We start from the raw sequence: 13482 nt of genomic DNA, 5'->3' as shown, positions 1-13482 counted from the left end.
GCAGGTGTTTATTCGTTGTCTCTGATTGGGAACCATATTTAGGCAGCCATATTCTTTGAGTTTGTCGTGGGTGATTGTCCTTAGTGTCCTGATGTCATTGTTCTGTGTTAGGTTACACAAGTATAGACTGTTTCGGTTTTCGTTAAGTTTATTGTTTTGGTAGTGTTTGTGTTTAGTGTGTTCCTTCATTAAACATGGATTGCAATAGACACGCCGCATTTTGGTCCGACTCTCCTTCTCATATAGAAAACCGTTACAATGAGTTAATTGTTACATGATTAATTTAATCACGTAATAATAAAGAGTTAATTATTCGATAAATAGCATGTCATCGTCTTAATGATAGCAACGTCACGACAGAGAATATGCAAGCAACGGATCTGTATGAGTTATAGCAATTTACTTTTTGATGATTAGATCAAAAAAGGCAAAAAAGGTCTAACATTTGATTCTATTAGGGATGACATTTTTTTCAATACTGGGAATATATTGGCATGCTTAAGAAATAATCTAGAGGATGTTAAACATCTATTTTAGTAAAGAAAACAATTATTACAGGTGTGTTGTAATAAAAATGAGTGGTGTCCACTGATTAAATGCAGTCTTTCTGCATTGTGAAGAGGGAAAACCCAGATATTCATAAAGTTTGTGATGAACGACAGGTTGTTTCTTCATGCAAAATAAATTTGGGGTTTAAAATTCAATTAAGATGCTTTATTTTAGGGGTTTAGTGAAGGCGGGTTATTTTTTACCCTTAGGACAAGGGGAGTGTACAGAAAGTTAATATCACACAAGGGTTAAGGAGGTACGCATTTTAGCTCATCATGTGAGATCAAAGTCATTTTCTGATGGTTGTGAGCAAATATAGGATATAGGTGTTGTCTTAAGGGAGGTGTTACAGGTTTTGGTTTTTCCATTTATATTTTGAGGTTGTACGTTAGCACGGTGGGCACATAGCTTGGTGTCACCTGTGTAGCACCTGTGCTGGCTTTTCCATCTCATTAGTCAAAAGGTATTGTGTCAAAGAAGGGGGTCGAGTGATAAATGGCAGATATGTGAGAGCAGAACTAATAAACGGGCTCTGCCCGATCACTAAAATGGCCACCCCTGTCAGAACTACAGATCACAAAATGGCCGACCACCAAAGAAGGGGGTCGAGTGATAAATGGCAGATATGTGAGAGCAGAACTAATAAACGGGCTCTGCCCGATCACTAAAATGGCCACCCCTGTCAGAACTACAGCTCACAAAATGGCAGACCGCCAAAACTATAAGTCCCAGAAGCAAGGGGAACCCTCAGAAGGTGGAGCCGACCCACAGATAAAGGGTCAAGAAAAACCAGGAAGAGGTAGAGAGAGTGCTGGAAGGATCTATGAACAATAGAGAAAGAGACAATAGAGATTGGCTGGATTTACCGTGTATGAGCTGGATTGTTTTGGACTTACCTGTTGGCGTTTGGACCTGGACCTACCGAGAACCCGATTCGTGTACCGAACCCTGCTATCCTTGACCTTGCCTACGGCCTGGGTGGACCAGGACGGAGAAACAAACACACAGGTACTGTCCTGTTCGAAAGAACTCTCATTCTTGGGTGATTTGGTGACAGTTTACCACTTAATTTGTGACAAACGCTCCTAACCTTGAAGAGATTTGCCACACGTGGTGGAGAATGCGGGCACGGACTAACCATACCACCGGTTAGGTAGAAGAAAAATTTAAAAAATGTTCAGTTAGCACTACAAAGGTTTTTTTTTGTGGCTTTGTTTGGTTAGGACAGTTTCTCAGGAAAATGAGTATGGAGGGAGCCATACAGGCCCTGTTACAAGCGGTGGCCGCCCAACAAGAGGCAACTAGAGCTCAACAAATAGCTCATCAGGATGCAATGCGAATGTATCAGGACACGTTACAGGTCCAGCACTGCACCAACCAGCTGCTCAGAGAAGAGCAAGAGAGAAACACCCGGGAGTTAAGAGAAGGCCTAAAGGGACTAGCGGACCAAATTGGGGCTCAATTACCAGATGCAAATACCCAGAGGCGGGCCAATCATTTTCTTCAAAAAATGACAGCACAGGATGATGTGGAAGCATAAAGTGGCCGAAAGAAGAATGGGCAGGGCTTCTGGCACCATACCTGGCAGGGGACGCTCAAAAAGCATATTTCGACCTGGAGTTGAAAGATGCACAGGATTACGATAAACTAAAGGGAGAGATCTTGACTAGACTGGGAGTGACCGATACCGTGAGGGCACACCGCTTCCACCAGTGGTCCTACCGACCGGGACAACCCCCACGAACACAGATGTTCGACTTGATTCACCTGGCACGGAAATGGTTGCAACCAGAGACCCGGTCATCCGCCGAGATCGTCGAGACCATCGTACTCAACCAGTTTCAGCGAGGTCTACCCCAAGAAGTGAGACGATGGGTTGGCCAGAACGAGGTACTTTCCGCCAACCATCTCGTGGGCCTGGTTGAACGGTATTGTACGGCAGGAACAGCTGAGCAGGCACAGGAGGAAAGATTCCCGTTCCCCAGGCCTGGGCGAACCAGTGGACAGGGTATGGCTGTCCCAACATATAGAGGGGGAAGAGAGCAGCGTGGGGCCATGAGGAAAGAATCAGAATCAGGCCGAGACACTAAGGAAAAAAACGGAAACCGGGACTGGGTGTCGAGGGGGTCTCCCCCCCGAACCCCTATTATCTGTTACAATTGTAATCAACCGGGACATATTGCAGCCTACTGCCCTATTAAAGAAGAGCCAATGCAATGTAACCTCGGTGAAAATGAAGATGATATACGGTATGCATGTCCTGTTGTAACCACTGTACTTGAAAGAAACAAACATATGTGTAGGGTGAAGGTTGAAGGGAAAGAGGTTGAATCACTGCTGGATTCCGGCAGTATGCTAACCCTGGTCGTTGCAAGCCTAGTGCCGAATCATAAACTGGATACAAGACAGGATATCAGTGTTACATGCATTCATGGGGATACCCGTCTGTACCCCACGGCCTTAGTGAGCATACAAACAGAGGATGGTCTGCTGGATTATGAGGTCGGCGTGGTCCCAAAGATGCCATATGATGTAATATTGGGTAGAGACTTTCCTAACTTTGCAAAGTTAGGCCACAAGAATGGCGTATTTGAGAAGCCAACAACCCTGACCAAGCAGGAAGAAGCATGGGGCCTTCAACCAAAGCCAATAAAAGAGGTCTCCCAGGGGACAACATCACAGGTGCTAGTAGGGGAGGAGGAGGATGAAGTGGCAAACCTCGCTGATAACGAACAGCCCGGTACTAGTGGGGCTGGGGTCGATCTGAATCCAGAGGACGACGATCTAGAACCAGCAGACCTGGCAGGGACCTTGACTAATTTTGGAACGGCCCAAAACCAGGATCCAACCCTGCAGCAAGCCAGGGCAGATGTGCAGGTCGTAGATGGTACTCCCATAAATGTTGGGATGATGCCTAATAGTTTTCCCAACCTCATCATGAAAAAGGGTTTGGTGTACAGAGTCTCGAAAATAGGGGTTGATGTGGTGGAACAGTTGTTGGTTCCCACTCGGTACCGGAGGACAGTATTGGATCTAGCTCATGGGCACATTCTGGGTGGACACCTTGGTATCGATAAAACCAGAGACCGGATTGTAAGGAGGTTTTACTGGCCAGGAATTCAAGCTGAAGTGGCTCGGCATTGTTAGAAGCTGTTAGAAGCCCGTTAGTGCCACTCCCCATAATCGAAACGCCATTTGAGAGGATAGCGATGGATTTAGTGGGCCCACTACCCAAATCCGCCAGAGGGCACCAATACATTCTGGTCATTCTAGATTATGCCACTCGCTACCCAGAAGCCATTCCCCTTCGGACGATGGCTTCCAAAAATATTGCAAAGGAATTAGTGCTCTTGTTCACCAGGGTAGGGGTTCCAAAGGAGATCCTTACCGACCAGGGGACCCCCTTTATGTCCCGCCTTATGGCGGACCTTTGTAAACTGTGGCAGGTGAAACAGTTGAGGACATCGGTTTACCATCCTCAGACGGACGGGCTGGTTGAGAGATTCAACCGAACCCTGAAGTCAATGCTCAGGAAGGTAATCGATAAGGATGGGAAAAACTGGGATTGCATGTTGCCGTATCTGATGTTTGCCATTAGAGAGGTTCCTCAAGCCTCGCTGGGGTTTTCTCCCTTTGAGCTGGTATATGGGAGGCATCCCCGGGGAATCTTAGACATCGCCCGGGAAACCTGGGAGCACCAATCCACCCCGTATACTAGTGTCATAGAGCACGTCACGGCAATGCAAGACAGGACAGCCACAGTCATGCCCATCGTCAGAGAGCACATGAGACAAGCACAGGAGCACCAGCGGCACACTTATAACCGACAGGCTACCCTGAGGAAATTTCAACCGGGAGATAAGGTGTTAGTGCTGATCCCCACGGTAGAGTGTAAACTACTAGCCACATGGAAAGGACCATATGAAGTACTGTAGAGAATAGGAGAAGTCAATTATCGGATCCGACAGCCCAGGAACAGATTTATCACATGAACCTGTTAAAAGCATGGAGAGAGAGAGAGAAACACTAATGGTCACATACCCCACACACACTCAGGAGACAGCCGATGTAAATATTTTACCCACTCTGTCCCCAGCACAAGTACAGGAAGTAAAGACCCTGATCCAGAAAAACAGAGATGTGTTTTCAGAGGTACCTGGCCGAACTGAGGTTACGGCTCATGATATCGTTTCCCTACCAGGGAGAAAAGTGAGTATGAGGCCATATCGCGTACCGGAGGCTCGACAGGCCGCGATTAGAGCAGAGACTGAGAAAATGTTGACAGCTGGAGTGATCGAAGAGTCACATAGTGAGTGGTCTAGCCCAATTGTGATGGTCTCTAAGTCCGATGGGTCTTTGCGGTTCTGTAACGACTTTCGGAAGGTAAATGAAATCTCCAAGTTTGATGCCTACCCCATGCCCCGAGTAGATGAACTACTGGAGAAAATTGGTAATGCTCGGTACATTTCGACCCTTGATCTGACAAAAGGTTACTGGCAAATTCCTCTGACCCCAAGGGCCAAAGAAAAGACAGCCTTTGCAACCCCTGACGGTTTGTTTCAATACACCGTCATGCCATTCGGCTTACACGGGGCCCCAGCCACCTTTCAACGGCTCATGGACAAAGTCCTAAAACCGCACAAAGCATACGCCGCAGCTTATTTAGATGACGTGGGGATCTACAGCCCAGATTGGGAATCCCACTTACCCCGTGTACAGGCAGTGTTAGACGCCCTTAGAAAGGCAGTGCTCACGGCAAACCCTGCCAAGTGTTATGTGGGGTTAGAGGAAACAGAGTATCTGGGATACACTTTGGGAAAAGGGTTAATCAAACCCCAACGTAAGAAGGTGAAGGACATTAGAGAATGGCCGAAACCAGTAAATAAGAAGCAGGTTCGAGCCTTCCAAGGGCTGACCGGTTACTACCGGAAGTTCATCCCAAGTTATGCCACAGTGGCCGCCCCACTTACCGACATGACTAGAGCCAGAGGGCCAAACATGGTCAAATGGGATGAAAGGGCCACCAAAGCATTTAGGACATTACAGGAGGCCAGCTGCTGTAATCCAGTGCTGGTGGTACCAGACTTTGAGAGAGAGTTTGTGGTTCAGACGGATGCCTCAGAGGTCGGCTTGGGAGCAGTGCTATCCCCAGAGGTAACGAAAACATGCGGTCTCTCCTTCACTGCAGCCGAGGTGAGTAAGACATTTAAACGTGTTAACCCTCGCAAGGCTGCAGACCCAGACGGCATCCCCAGCCGCACCCTCAGAGCATGCGCAGACCAGCTGGCCGGTGTGTTTACGGACATATTCAATCAATCCCTATACCAGTCCCTATACCAGTCTGCTGTTCCCACATGCTTCAAGAGGGCCACCATTGTTCCTGTTCCCAAGAAAGCTAAGGTAACTGAGCTAAACGACTACCCGATGACTACCCGATGATGGAAGTGAGTGCTACGGGGCGTGCTTTGAGAGACTAGTCAAGGACCATATCACCTCCACCATACCTGACACCCTAGACCCACTCCAATTTGCTTACCGCCCAAATAGGTCCACAGACGATGCAATCTCAACCACACTGCCCTAACCCATCTGGACAAGAGGAATACCTATGTGAGAATGCTGTTCATTGACTACAGCTCGGCATTCAACACCATAGTACCCTCCAAGCTCGTCATCAAGCTCGAGACCCTGGGTCTCGACCCCGCCCTGTGCAACTGGGTACTGGACTTCCTGACGGGCCGCCCCCAGGTGGTGAGGGTAGGCAACAACATCTCCTCCCCGCTGATCCTCAACACTGGGGCCCCACAAGGGTGTGTTCTGAGCCCTCTCCTGTACTCTCCTGTTCACCCACGACTGCGTGGCCACGCACTCCTCCAACTCAATCATCAAGTTTGCGGACGACACAACAGTGGTAGGCTTGATTACCAACAACGACGAGACGGCCTACAGGGAGGAGGTGAGGGCCCTCGGAGTGTGGTGTCAGGAAAATAACCTCACACTCAACGTCAACAAAACTAAGGAGATGATTGTGGACTTCAGGAAACAGCAGAGGGAACACCCCCCTATCCACATCGATGGAACAGTAGTGGAGAGGGTAGCAAGTTTTAAGTTCCTCGGCATACACATCACAGACAAACTGAATTGGTCCACTCACACAGACAGCATTGTGAAGAAGGCGCAGCAGCGCCTCTTCAACCTCAGGAGGCTGAAGAAATTTGTCTCGTCACCAAAAGCACTCACAAACTTCTACAGATGCACAATCGAGAGCATCCTGGCAGGCTGTATCACCGCCTGGTACGGCAACTGCTCCGCCCTCAACCGTAAGGCTCTCCAGAGGGTAGTGAGGTCTGCACAACGCATCACCGGGGGCAAACTACCTGCCCTCCAGGACACCTACACCACCCGATGTCACAGGAAGGCCATAAAGATCATCAAGGACATCAACCACCCGAGCCACTGCCTGTTCACCCCGCTATCATCCAGAAGGCGAGGTCAGTACAGGTGCATCAAAGCTGGGACCGAGAGACTGAAAAACAGCTTCTATCTCAAGGCCATCAGACTGTTAAACAGCCACCACTAACATTGAGTGGCTGCTGCCAACACACTGACACTGACTCAACTCCAGCCGCTTTAATAATGGGAATTGATGGGAAATTATGTAAATATATCACTAGCCACTTTAAACAATGCTACCTTATATAATGTTACTTACCCTACATTATTCATCTCATATGCATACGTATATACTGTACTCTATATCATCGACTGTATCCTTATGTAATACATGTATCACTAGCCACTTTAACTATGCCACTTTGTTTACATACTCATCTCATATGTATATACTGTACTCGATACCATCTACTGTATCTTGCCTATGCTGCTCTGTACCATCACTCATTCATATATCCTTATGTACATATTCTTTATCCCCTTACACTGTGTACAAGACAGTAGTTTTGGAATTGTTAGTTAGATTACTTGTTGGTTATTACTGCATTGTCGGAACTAGAAGCACAAGCATTTCGCTACCCTCGCATTAACATCTGCTAACCATGTGTATGTGACAAATAAAATTTGATTTGATGATTTGATTTTGGTAGAAGGGGTGGAACACCCCAACCTGTTTTTAAGTAGGAAGCTGGAACCACGGGAAACCAACTACTCAGTCGTTGAGAAAGAGGCGCTGGCAGTAAAGTGGGCTCTAGAAAGCCTGAAATACTACCTGCTGGGGCGCCACTTCACCCTCATCAGTGACCATGCCCCACTCACCTGGATGTATAGGGCTAAAGAGAAGAACGCTCGGGTGATGCAGTGGTTTTTGAGACTCCAACCGTTTCATTTTGACTTGAAACACAGAGCAGGGAAGGAAATGGGAAACGTGGATGGGTTATCCCGCAGGCACGCATATTTTGCTGTGGTAGCCCGACCTAGGGGGTCGGATCTAGAGGGAGAGATGTGTGGCAAAGAAGGGGGTCGAGTGATAAATGGCAGATATGTGAGAGCAGAACTAATAAACGGGCTCTGCCCGATCACTAAAATGGCCACCCCTGTCAGAACTACAGCTCACAAAATGGCAGACCGCCAAAACTATAAGTCCCAGAAGCAAGGGGAACCCTCAGAAGGTGGAGCCGACCCACAGATAAAGGGTCAAGAAAAACCAGGAAGAGGTAGAGAGAGTGCTGGAAGGATCTATGAACAATAGAGAAAGAGACAATAGAGATTGGCTGGATTTACCATGTATGAGCTGGATTGTTTTGGACTTACCTGTTGGCGTTTGGACCTGGACCTACCGAGAACCCGATTCGTGTACCGAACCCTGCTATCCTTGACCTTGCCTACGGCCTGGGTGGACCAGGACGGAGAAACAAACACACAGGTACTGTCCTGTTCGAAAGAACTCTCATTCTTGGATGATTTGGTGACAGTTTACCACTTAATTTGTGACAAACGCTCCTAACCTTGAAGAGATTTGCCACAGTATTTGACCTGTTCTGGCCCAGATGATATTTAGTGACTGGCCCAGTGCTCCAGTTGTCTTGAGACATGTTGAGGCTTTACACCTTTAGTTGGCACTACCTAGTTGATTTCTAGAAAAACAATCCTTTGTGTGATTGTCTTTGCGTTTGGCTTTGCCTCCGGTCTAAGATTGGTGTGGGTTTTACTTTTGTTTGTTTCTTTTTGGGCAAATTTAGTGGGCGCTCATGGTGGGTGTCTTTTAGGTCCCAGTGGTTGCTATTCAACTTTCAGTGCCCCTCCTAAAACCCCACCTGATTAGTTTTGGTTGTTAACAGTGACTCTTTGTTAATTCCCCTTTCTGTTTGACAATTGTTTGTTTTCTTGCTGGGGAACCTAACAGCCCCAAAGGGTTCCAGATGCCAATTACACTGTTGTGTGAACATTAGGGACTATTGATTAGCTGCATGAGATTTGACACTTTTCTGCTGGAGTGCTTTTGAGGGAGCTGATAAGGCACATGCCTTTAGAAATAATGTGCTTGTTGTATTGGCATGTGTGTATTTAGTCATTCCTTCTGACTTTTATCACTTACCAACCTGCTTCGGCACAGAAACCTTGTTGTTTTAAATCAGTGGTCACCTGGGATAATGATTGAATATCAGTGCTCTTATCTTAAATCAAATAGCCAACCTACAACATACTGTATGTTGAATGGCAAAAATTGAGAACAGCAAGGAAGGTTTTTCGAAAGTGAAGTGGATCAATGATACATTTATCATTGGTGAGATACAGTTGCGTTGACCAGTTGAGAGAATTAAAGTTACTGTAGCCTTGTTCACATTGTGAGTTTGAAGTGACTCAAATTCTATTACATTTTTTGTATATCAGCAATTGACTGAACACACACATGCTGTTTGGACAAGTTTAAAGTTTTAATGTCACCTGCACAAGTACAGTGAAATTCCTTTCTTGCAGTCAGTATTCGAAAACGGATTTGAAAATCAAAAACTGATTCGAGCATTAAGGTCTACAGTGTTTACAAGGCTTAAGAAGACTGAAGGCCAAGTATGTCTTGTCTTCTGTCATGAGCTTGGCCAACTGAGCCAGGGTGATTCTGGATCCACAAGGTACAATGAGGTTGTGCTAAAATGTCGTCTGTGTGTTGCCAAGATGGAATTTTCAAATTTTCTAGATGTTCTGATGACTATCGTTCTTGAAACCACCACAGCTTCAGAGGACAACTGGCACATAGATAGGATATTTATCTATGCTGTGGATGTTTGCATTGATATCATAAACAGATTACATAGCTTATTCTCTAGGTAGGAGTACCTTCATGTGATTATGCAGGTGTGAAGATGGATGTCCCATCACCCTTATAAAATAACAATTTCTCCCATTTCCATTGTCTGAGAATATGAAAAATACTTACTAATGTCACTGAAGGAGTGCTGAGGTTTAGAGGGTCAACACCAGAATTTAATAGTTATAAGAGGAAGGTATATAATGTGTGCAATTAAGCTTGGTATGTGTTGAGTGCAGGGAAGCGATTACATGCGGCAGGCATTGATAAGGGGAGAGAACCATGGATTAGTGATGAAGGGCGGTTGAGGTCAGGTCAGGTCACCTTAAGGGAGAAAAAAGATTTATGGCCTGTATCACTAGTGTCCTGCCTAGCAGCAAAGAACAATGTTTGTACAGATGTGTAGGAGGAGACTCAGCCTATGATGAATGGTTAAACATCAGTGCTTGCGTGAAAATATATTTGTCTGACTGCAGCTGTATTGAACCTCTGGGAAGAACCAAACTTGGTTAACCTTTCAGTGTCCATTTAGTTTTTTACTCTGAGAATTAGAACCTGTTGAGGAGAGGTCGTTCCGTACTTGATCTATTTACTACAGGCAAATAGAAGATTCTGTGAAATATTTTTGGTTGGTTTTCAGATTCTATATTTTGGCTGGCAAACAGTATACATACAAAAACACGTTAAATGTACTGTTTCTATGAATATTGGTGGAAATGAATTAATCATTGGGAATGTTTATGTATAATTTGGTTAGATTGATCCAATGTTTCTTTATTTCAGCACTGAAAGACAGCTGTTGGGAGACAGGTGTGTATTTACACTCCAAAATGATGGAGGAAAGCTAGTCTGTTCTTGGTAAACAATTACTGAATGTAAATGTCATAGCTAATTAGTTTCTGGAAGCAGGTGTCTTGTTTCTAATCAGTCAGTATTATCAAAAGTGATTTTATAGATTAACATTTTTGAAATTGTTTAAGGCATAAAAAAAAATTCTGATGTTGTCAGGTCTCTTTATATAGAAGGTTTACTTCTTTGTTTGGATGGTCGAGGTGTTATAATGAACTTTGACCCTCCATGGTGCTCTGTGTTAAGCCTCTGCAGTCCAATCACATTGCAGTATTTAAAGGGTGTATATGGAAAACAAGAGGTCATGGAGAAGAAAACCCTTAATAACCTCTTGAAACTCTGGGGGCTGTATTTCATTTTTGGATAAAAAACGTTCCCGTTTTAAAACGGGATATTTTGTCAGGACAAGATGCACTATGCATATAATTGACAGCTTTGGATAGAAAACACTAACGTTTCCAAAACTGCAAAGATATTGTCTGTGAGTATGCGTGTATGTATCCTGTGTTCCTTTCTCTCCTTCTCCCCTCACAGGTGAAAAACATCACTCCCCAATCAGTCACCAATCAATAATCAATCAGAAGACACACCTCCTCCTGTTTCCTACCCAATCACAGTTCCTTTCCCTTGGTTTAAAACCCTGTCAGTTGTTTGCTCTAAAGCTTAATCTCTCTGTAAATGCCATATGTCTGTAGATCGCGCTGGTTCACCCTCTCCTACTATGTCTCTATCGATCTTTATATATTGAGCTATCTTTTGTTTGAGCACCTCCATATCACTTTGTCCTAACCTGTGAGTATTGATTTTGGTTATGGTGTTTGTTTGTTTGCTGGTGGTAAAAGGGGGAACCAAGACAAGTTGCCCATGGGCATACACTACCGTAGGTAAACTTTGTTAAAAACACTAGTTAGAACTGGGCGGACCACCCACTGTATTTTTGGTTAGTTAGCTGTTGTTAAAATAGGCTAGTCTAGCTTAGGGGTGTTTTGGATGCTTATTGTTTCTTTCCTTGGGTCCCCCCCCCCCCCCCCATTACCGTGTTTACTAATAAACCATGAGTTTGATGGTAGATTTCGGTTGTCGTGGTTATTTCATTCTCACTTTTACTTTGTCACTATTATAAATTGTATGAGTTATGTTACGGGTCTCGTTCCCATTTCCCCTAGACTGTCAGGCCAAAAGGGATTTGTAACCGTGAGTATAACAGAACTGATGTTACAGGCGAAACCCAGATAAAAATCCAATCAGGAAGTGCCCCATATTTTGAAAGCACTGCATGCCAATGACTCCTTATATGGCTGTGAATGGGCTACGAATGAGCTTACGCTTTCTACGTATTCCCCAAGGTACCTACAGCATTGTGACGTATTTTTACACATTATGTTGAAGAATAGCCGTAAGGGACTACATTGAGCAAGTGGTCACATGATGGCTCCCGCAGAAAATCTTGCGTAAAGTACAGAGGTAGCCATTATTCCAATCGCTTCTAATGAGAAACCAATATTGGACATATTATCGAATAGATATGTGAAAAACACCTTGAGGATTGATTCTAAACAACGTTTGCCATGTTTCTGTCGATATTATGGAGCTAATTTGGAACGAATTTCGGCGTTGTAGTGACCGCAATTTCCAGGCGATTTCTCAGCCAAACGTGAAGAACAAACGGAGCTATTTCGCCTACAAAAATAATATTTTTGGAAAAAAGGAACATTTGCTATCTAACTGGGAGTCTCGTGAGTGAAAACATCCGAAGTTCTTCAAAGGTAAATTATTTAATTTGATTGCTTTTCTGATTTTTGTGAAAATGTTGCCTGCTGCTAGCAGGGCATAATGCTATGATAAACTTACACAAATGCTTGTCTAGCTTTGGCTGTAAAGCATATTTTGAAAATCTGAGATGACAGGGTGATTAACAAAAGGCTAAGCTGTGTTCCAATGTATTTCACTTGTGATTTTCATGAATAGGAAGATTTTCTAGGAAGATTTATGTCCGTTGCTTTATGCTAATTAGTGTCAGATGATGATAACGGTCCCGTTCACGGGCTGGGAGTCACTACAGGTTAACCAGATATCATAGTATTGTTTTGTCTGTTTATACAAATTTGAGCACTAAAAATTAAACTATGAATTTTTAAGCCAACGGCTTGAAAAGTACTTTTTTAAATGTTCTGGATGTTTTGCGTTCTGAAACAATGGCCTTTGATGTCACTCAGGAACCAATCAAGCAACTGCAGAATATTAGGCTAATATAGTAAAGGCCATAGAAACATTTTTTATGAAATCGATATCCATTGCCTAATACCAGATTTAAGATGGACCTGCCTATTCATTCATATAGGCATCTGATAGGCCAACTATAAATAAAATCTCTTTCTTGAGCATCCACATGCGACAGGCCTATAGTATATGATTGATCATTGGCTTGCTCTTCACATACAATGCAATAGTAATGGAGTCGTTTTGTAAGCACTGAGGCTAACTGTCATGGCTCTTTGGCTAAAGCATAAGCAGGTATGTGGTAAACACAGGCTTAGGAGCTCTGTATGAGAAATGTATGAAATGGGAAGGGGGAGCAGTATAGCATAAGTAGCTACCTGGCACTCCGGTGTGGACTCAACTGGTTTCTAAATGACCCAACCATCGGTTGCAGCTGGTGCATTATGAAGGACACTGAATTTACCACCTTGAATCATGTATTTTTGGGCAACATCAAACAGCTAAGAAGGCAAGGAAAAGATATCACAAACAGCCACCCTCCCATCACCGATAAGGACATGGTCCAGCTCAAACTCCAATGCCCTGAATCCCGGTACACCAAG

The sequence above is a fragment of the Oncorhynchus mykiss genome, chromosome 1 (genome assembly GCF_013265735.2).
Source record: "Oncorhynchus mykiss isolate Arlee chromosome 1, USDA_OmykA_1.1, whole genome shotgun sequence".
In the NCBI taxonomy this organism is placed as follows: domain Eukaryota; kingdom Metazoa; phylum Chordata; class Actinopteri; order Salmoniformes; family Salmonidae; genus Oncorhynchus; species Oncorhynchus mykiss.
This window is presented reverse-complemented; position numbering follows the sequence as displayed.